Consider the following 8,016-nt stretch of genomic DNA (forward strand, 5'->3'; position numbering starts at 1 on the left):
TGGAGCACGAAGAAAGGGTCGTCCAAAGAAAAGCTGGCAGGAAAATATAAATGCATTGATCAGCCTTTCTCTTGATATCCTATTAAGAACAGCTGGTGATCCGGAAAAATCGAGGGCTTTGGTTACGCGAACCCCGGGTACGCTATTCATTTGAGGAAGTGATCATGCTAAATGAATAGCAAAACAAAACTCCTTTGGGAGTGTCCAAGATAATCCATGCACCGTTCCTCAAGGGACCGTTACACAAATGGCAAGTCCTGCACGGTTAGCTTGGTACATAGGAAAATGGCGGAGGTTCCCGGTGTACTCGGCCTTCGGCCATGCATTCTAGTCCATGCGCCCGGAGTGCCAGATATATTATTATTATTATTATTATTATAGCTTTTTTATATAGCGCTACTTTCATGCTTATAGCATGCTCAGAGCGCTTTTGGTCCAATCTCATTTGTGGAAATAGCAATGCTTTTCATAGGCACTGAATTGGATCTCTTCCAGACAGAACGGTTGTTCAAGCAGGCTTACATGCCTAGAGCTCGAAGAGCCTTCGGCTCAGCTTTTTTTGGACAATCAAACGGTTACGCGACCTATCATATTACGCCTACGACGAAAGTCAAGAGACGGATGAGAAATACGGTGGACCTCTTTACATGTTATGACCTCCTTCAGTTGCGAAGCGACAATGGATCATCTCACGGAAATGAGATGAATGCCTGGGCATTAGCTGTGGTCGGAATAATGTCGCCCACAAATCAGCCCCCTCCCCTTTTTTCCCGCAGCTGATGTAGGCTATCCAAAGGCGCGGCAAGTACCGATACAGTTTGGGGTCAGCGGCGTCGCAGGCTCTTACAGGATGTAGCACTGAGTGCAGTAGACTGCCTAAGGGTCGCCGGCTTCAGGATTTTCCTCAGGGCTGACTACCAAAGTCTTTCACATGATTGGGTATAGCTGCAAGGTGTCAGTGAATAACGAGCCCCTCCTGTCGGAAGCTTACTGATTTAGTCACCAGTTACTCGCTTTCGCCCCTTCTCCTGTTAGGGAAAACAGTTTCACCGGACTCAATATATGACCACAAGGGCCAGGTTTGGACTGATTGTCAAAGACTATTTGAGACGCTTGCTATTAGGAAGCATTTTATAGGTAGTGAATTGTTTATATCCATTAACACTTCCGGCAATGACAACTTGCCGAACCAATTCACATAGCACAGTATCAAATGACGCGTCACTTTTAAGTGAAGTTGATAATCGTCTGGCTATGGCCTGTAGCGCTTTTGGGCGCCTCCAAGCGAAAGTGTGCCGGAATCAATCGCTCCGCCTGTCTCCAAAAATCAGTGTCTACCAAGCAGTGGTTAAATCTTTTAACCCATTCTATATGGATCTGAGGGTTCTATACAGAAAGCAACTAATAAAATATGCTTCTTGAAGGCTTTCACTTAAGATGTCTGCGCTCTATCATGAACATACGAAGGCAAGACCGCACCATAAATAGCGACGCTCTTGCGAATGCCGTTATGGATAGTATAGGGGGCTGCTACTTATAGTTCAAAAGCTACGCATGGGGGACGACTGTATGCCAAAGAAAAAATATTTTTTTGTGAGATAAAAGGTAATCGGTATAATTTACAGAGGTGCCCTGCGGAAATGCTTTAAGGTTCAGCTTAGGCGCCAGTTCGCTTTAATTGACATCGAAGAGAACTCCTGGCAGTAGGCGGCTCCCGAACGAGACAGCTGGAGGTTTCTTACAGAGGCTGTCGATGACAGACGGAGACAGAGAAAAGAGACAACGTTTAAAATTATGTATGCGCTGGATGTGGCAAAGCTGGGACTGCGTGGTCTAATAGGGCTTACCGTACTCCTCATTAATTTTCGGACTCGAAGAAAAACCTTATTATTATAATATGGGATGTCGACTCGTTCTTGGTGCTAGATCTATTAGTATATCACACATTCTCACTATGACATAATAATAGCTTACTATAGTTTACTTCATACAATAATTCATGACCGGAATTCGATGAAAATGAGGAACCAGCCAAACCCAAACGACGTATAGGCCTATAGGCCTACTATAAAGGCTTTCGGTCTCTATAGAAATTAGGCTATCTCAACACCAGTGGTGCCAAACCTTTTTTTGTCACGGGACGCATCGCTACTAAAAAATGGCAAGTCCTATGGAAATGAGCGTCTGCGGCTAGGACAGGAGCATGAATTTCGACGGGCTGGATAGCACCGCGGTCCTATTTTTGGCATCCATCATGATTAAAGTAGCCTAATCTGTAGGCTATTAATTGTTTAGCCAGAATAAAAATGAGCCTAATAGGGCCTATATGGCGTCGCAAGACATAAATTTGGTGTGGGCTAGGAATACTTGCGAGGCCCTCTAGTGGAGTGGTTCTCCATCTGTGTTCCCAAGGGTCATCGAAACGATCGAAAGATGAAAACTGTATAGATTTACATAACTTCTTCGCTAGCCAGTTTATCCGATTGGATAATTTAATCAATAATCAACTTGTCCCTCTCCGCTGTTTAATATTTATGTCTATAAACGAAATATTCTATGATGACCTAACTTGTCCCTCTCCACTGTTTAATATTTATGTCTATAAACGAAATATTCTATGATGACCTAACTTGTCCCTCTCCACTGTTTAATATTTATGTCTATAAACGAAATATTCTATGATGACCTAACTTGTCCCTCTCCACTGTTTAATATTTATGTCTATAAACGAAATATTCTATGATGACCTAACTTGTCCCTCTCCACTGTTTAATATTTATGTCTATAAACGAAATATTCTATGATGACCTAACTTGTCCCTCTCCACTGTTTAATATTTATGTCTATAAACGAAATAGGCCTATTCTATGATGACCTAAGCCATTTGGATATTCCCGACTGGATATTGAACTATTTAAGTAATTGAACCCTTTTGCGCGTGAACAAACTCAGATCCCTAAATCACATAAGAATTCATAGGCCTACAAATGGAGGAGCAGTTGTTTTTTTAAATATTCACAAATGAGGAACTTAAATCATTGTTTGAACAAGGGTACCACAAATTCTGGTTACAAAAACATATTCCAAATTTATACCCCTCATTATGGGTCATTGTAAAGAAGTTGTTAACTGCTTTCCCGTCTTCTTATTTGGTACATGCGGCTTCAGAACGAAACAGCTGGAGGTCACTTACAAAAGCCGCGGGATACTCATTTGAGACCAAAAGAAAATCCACTGCCAAGGACAGACGTAGACGGCGAAAAAAAAATCGGAATCGACCACCGACCAACAATGGTTATGCCTGCGCAGGATGGGCCAAAATATGTAGCTGGGGATGAAACTCATCATAAATACAAAAAAAAAACCCATCTCGAAATTAGTGTCCGTTGGGACGGGCATAAACACACACGCATATAATGTTAGGCCTACATTTTGTTTTAAACAAACATTTTAATTTCAATCAACATTTCTTCTAAAAAAAGTGTTTTTTTTTTTAAATATAATATGCATTTATCATTATAGCGTTTTCACTAAGCGGCCCGTGGTCCAGTTTTAACTATATTAATGGGTCCCGCCGCATGGGCGTAGCCAGGGGGGGGGGGTTGGGAGTTCAAACCCCCCCCCCCGAAATGAAATCCCCACCCCTTTCGGGGTGGGGGGGGGGGAGTCGGAATTTAGTGACTGATTTTTTGCTTTGATTTTGTTTATTTTAGGTGAGATTTTAATACTAAACCATCACTTGCCCAAGCACAACCAAAGGGGTTTTGAGTTTAAAACCCCCTACCAGGGGGTTTTGAGTTTAAAACCCCCTACCAGGGGGGTTCGAGTTTAAAAACCCCTACCGGGGGGGGGGTTCGAGTTTAAAACCCCTACCAGAGGGGTTCGAGTTAAAAAAAAACCTACTAGGGGTTTTGAGTTTAAAACCCCCTACCAGGGGTTTTGAGTTTTAAACCCCCTACCTGGGGTTTTTGCAGTTAACTCCCCCTCTTCTATAAAACAAAACAAAAAAAAAATGCAAACGAAAATCCCCTAATTCCAAGAGCACAGTTAAGGAAGATTTTGATTTTAAAACCCCGTCTAAAATTTACGATAAACCCCCTCTTTAATATAAAAAAAAAAAAGCAGCTAATTACTCACTCAAAATGTTATGAGCGTGGCTAAATTGTTTTGACTCAGTTTTGAGTTTAAACCCCACTTCAGCGGGGTTTGAAGGTAAAAAATATCTCTTTAATAATAAAAACAAAGCAAATTATACACTAAAAATGTTATGAGTGTAGTCAAAGGGGTTTTGAGTTTAAACTCCCCTCCAGTGGGGTTTGAGGATAAATTTAAATACATCTTCAGTGTAAGAAAAAAAAGCAAATTACGCACCCAAAATGCTATGAACGTTGCCGAAAGGGGTTTTGAGTTTAAACCCCCATTCAGAGGGGTTTGGTGCTAAAAATACATCTTCAATATAAAAAAAAAAAGCAAATTAAAAACTAAAATTATTTGAGCGTAGCCAAGCCAATCGGGGGTTTTGAGTTTACACCCCTCTTCTACAGATGGCTTTTTTTTTAAAGTTTATAACCCCTCCAGATGGTTTTGAGTTTAAGATCCCCCTACAGAGCATTTTGAGGTGGAAAACCCCCAACAGAAGATTTTGACGTTAAAACTTCTCTTTTCGATATAAAATCTAAAGCAAACTACAGTCACTTAATTCCAAGAGCGTATTCAAGAGAGGTTACACATTTTTACCAGTGGCAGGGCTCCATTAAAAAACTGCAGTGAATAGTCATCTACCGAAATCGAAAAACACTAAATGTAGCTCAACAAAAATGGCTAAGACAGATTTTAGGAGTCAGTTATAGAGATCGGGTCTAAATCAAGGAAATCCTATGCCGAACTGGGAGTCGACCCCTTAGTAAGATTGTGAGAGAACGACGCATGAGGTTTGCGGGACATGTTCTCCGACAAAATGAATTAAGCATAAGAAGAGTTGAAATGATATCCTAGTACAACTTGACGCCACTCATTCATGGAGTCCTCATAGTAGGTGGGAAGAGGCTTCAGACATTACCAGTGACAGATTTTTATGGAAACAGCTTGATGTCAAATGCGCCGAACGACGAGGGAGGGTCTAAGTCAGTAAGAATAGCACATTAGGTTTTTGAAATAGAACTTTTTAATAGCAGGAAAATGCACTGTAGATACCTCAGAATATGCATTTTGTTGGTTTTCAATATCAGAAATAGTGCTTGGCGGCGGGGCTTCGCCCCGCGCTGGGGCAGCTGCTAGCGCTCCCCCAGACCCCATTGCTAGTAAAGGCGGAGAATCTACAATTTTTCCACTAACTCATGGAAGAACCTATTCTAGGGCACAATAAACGTCTTCCGAAAGAATGAAGGGTCGGAATGTAATAAAGATTTTGTACGCACACACACACACACAAATAGATATAATTTTTTTTTCGCCGGGGGGGGGGGGTCCATAAAGTTTTAGTTTGAGTTTTTCGACAGTGGATAGCAGGCCATCTATCCTGTTTCTAATTTCTTCTTTTGGGATGCGGTCTTGTATGTGATACCTAGGATCCTTCGAAGGCATCTCAATTCCATTGCTAGTATCCTAGCTCTTCTTTAGTTCTGGAATTAGCATCCAAGATTCGCAAACCATAATATGGACCATGACCAAGGAGCGCATCAGTCTGATTTTAGTGTTTTGAGTTTTGCAAGTGCTTGTTTTGCAGGGCTTTCATCACTAATACTATTTTTGAGCGAAGAATAGGATATGAGTCGATGTTAGATACTGCAGAAACGTTAAGTAATTCTGGATATCCTGAGATTTCAGTTATAGCCTACAACTCTGAACAGTATTCAGCCCATCTTCTTATCACATCTTTTTCCTCAGTCAAACAGGTCACTCAAACATCTATTGTTTTTGTCTTGTATTGTGGTTGTTCTTCCATGATTTGATTTGTGAGGTCCTTTACCAGCTAGTACGCTTTTCAGTTATTGTTTAAGTAAACCAGCTACACAAAATAACAAGAAAAATTCTTAAAAAAACAAAAACAAAGCTTATCTAAAGGGGAAGAACTCCGTCTTTAAAATTATATCTACCAATAATTAATTGACTAATTAAGAATTTTTGTTTATTGATTCGTATTTTGTTAGGTACAATAAATAATTGTATCAACCTGACCTGAGTATGCGTAAGGGAGAAATAAAGTTAACCATATTTGTGAATTGTGAATACTGAAGAATTGGTTTCTCTTGTTGCTATTAAACAAAATAATTAATTAACAGTAATAAATTGTCAAATTGGTTACTTTTTTTAAAAATTAATGCCTGTCTTGTCTATATCAATAAATAATTGTGCGAATTTTCAATAACGCATGGGCGTAGCCAGGATTTTTTCGGGGGGGGGGTGACCCGGCGCCTTCGACATTGGGGTCACGGTTGACCCCACCTCGGCCATATGTGTGTGTGTGTACATAATTAATATTTGTTACATTCTGACCCTTCATTCTTTCGGAAGACGTTCATTGTAACCTAAAATAGGTTCCTCCTGGAATTAATGCACTATTGTCGGTATTTAAAACAAAAAATTGCATATTTTGAGGTATCTTCTGTGCATTATCCTCCTAATAAAAAATTTTAGTTCAAAAACCTAATCTGCTATTCTTACTTACTTAGGACTTAGATCCTCCCGCGCCGTTCAGCGCATTGGCCAGCAAGCTGTCTCTACAAAATCTGTCACTGGCAATGTCTCTTCACACCTGGTGTCCACTGCTCCTGAGGTCCTCCGTGAAAGTGTGGCGCCAAGTTATACTAGGCTTTTCCTGTTTACGCTTTCCTCACAATGGCATCTATGTCATCGCAACTCTTGGTATGCGTAATTCATTTTGTCAGAGAACATGTCCCGCAAACCTCATGCGACGCTCTGCTTCTGTCACAACCTCACTAAGTGCTCGACTCCCAGTTTAGCATAGGATTTCCTTGATTGAGGCCCGATCTCTATAACTAACTCCTGAAATCCGTCTTAGTCATCTTTATTGAATCACATTTAGTCTTTTTTTCAATTTCGGAAGATGACTTCCATGCTATTCACTGCACTTTATTAATGGCTACACTCTTGGAATTTGGTGACTGGAGTTTGCTTTAGTTTTTATATCGAAAAGGGAAGTATTATCGCCAAAACCATCTGTTGGTGGTTTTAAACTAAAACTTTTTGGAGTTTTTTTTTAAACAAGCTCAAAACCCCCCTTAGCTACGCTCATAGAATTGTGTGAATGTAGTTTGCTTTAGAATAATATTGAACATGGGGTTTTCAACCTCAAAACTGCATGTATGGGAATTTTAAACTCAAAACCATCTGGAGGGGTTTTAAACTTTAAAGGAGTTTAAACACAAAACCCCCCTTGGCTATACGCTCATATAATTTTGAGTGAGTAATTTGTTTTTTTATATCGAAGAGGTGGTTTTTAGCTACAAAACCGGCTGGAGGGGGTTTTAAACTCAAAACCCTCTGTTTTAAACTCAAAACCCTCTGGATGGGGTCTTAATTTAAAGCCCTCTGGAGGGAGGAGGGTTTAAACACAAACTCCTCTTGGCTACGCTCATATAATCTAGTGACTGATGTATGCTTTAGTCTTATACTGAAGAAGGGGTTTTATCATACAAAAAAAAATTCGGATGGGGCTTTCGTTTGCATTATTTTTTTTATTTTATATAAGAGGGAGGTTTATTCGCAAAACCCACTGGAAAGGGATTTTAAGCTCACCCCCTCCCCGGCTGCGCTGGGAAATTTTTAAATGATATATACATAATTATAGTTTAATATTTAAATCTCATCTAAAATAAACATTATCAAAGCAAAAAATCAGTCACAAATTTCCACACTTCCTTAAAAAAGTTATTTAATTTTTGTTTTGTTTTTGTTTTTAGATTCATTACAGGTCCAATAAGGTAATAAAAAAAATATTAAAAAATCAAATATGTAAACTAGGTATCCAATACGGCCACCGCAAGGCTAAAATAT

The sequence above is a fragment of the Biomphalaria glabrata genome, chromosome 3 (genome assembly GCF_947242115.1).
Source record: "Biomphalaria glabrata chromosome 3, xgBioGlab47.1, whole genome shotgun sequence".
In the NCBI taxonomy this organism is placed as follows: domain Eukaryota; kingdom Metazoa; phylum Mollusca; class Gastropoda; family Planorbidae; genus Biomphalaria; species Biomphalaria glabrata.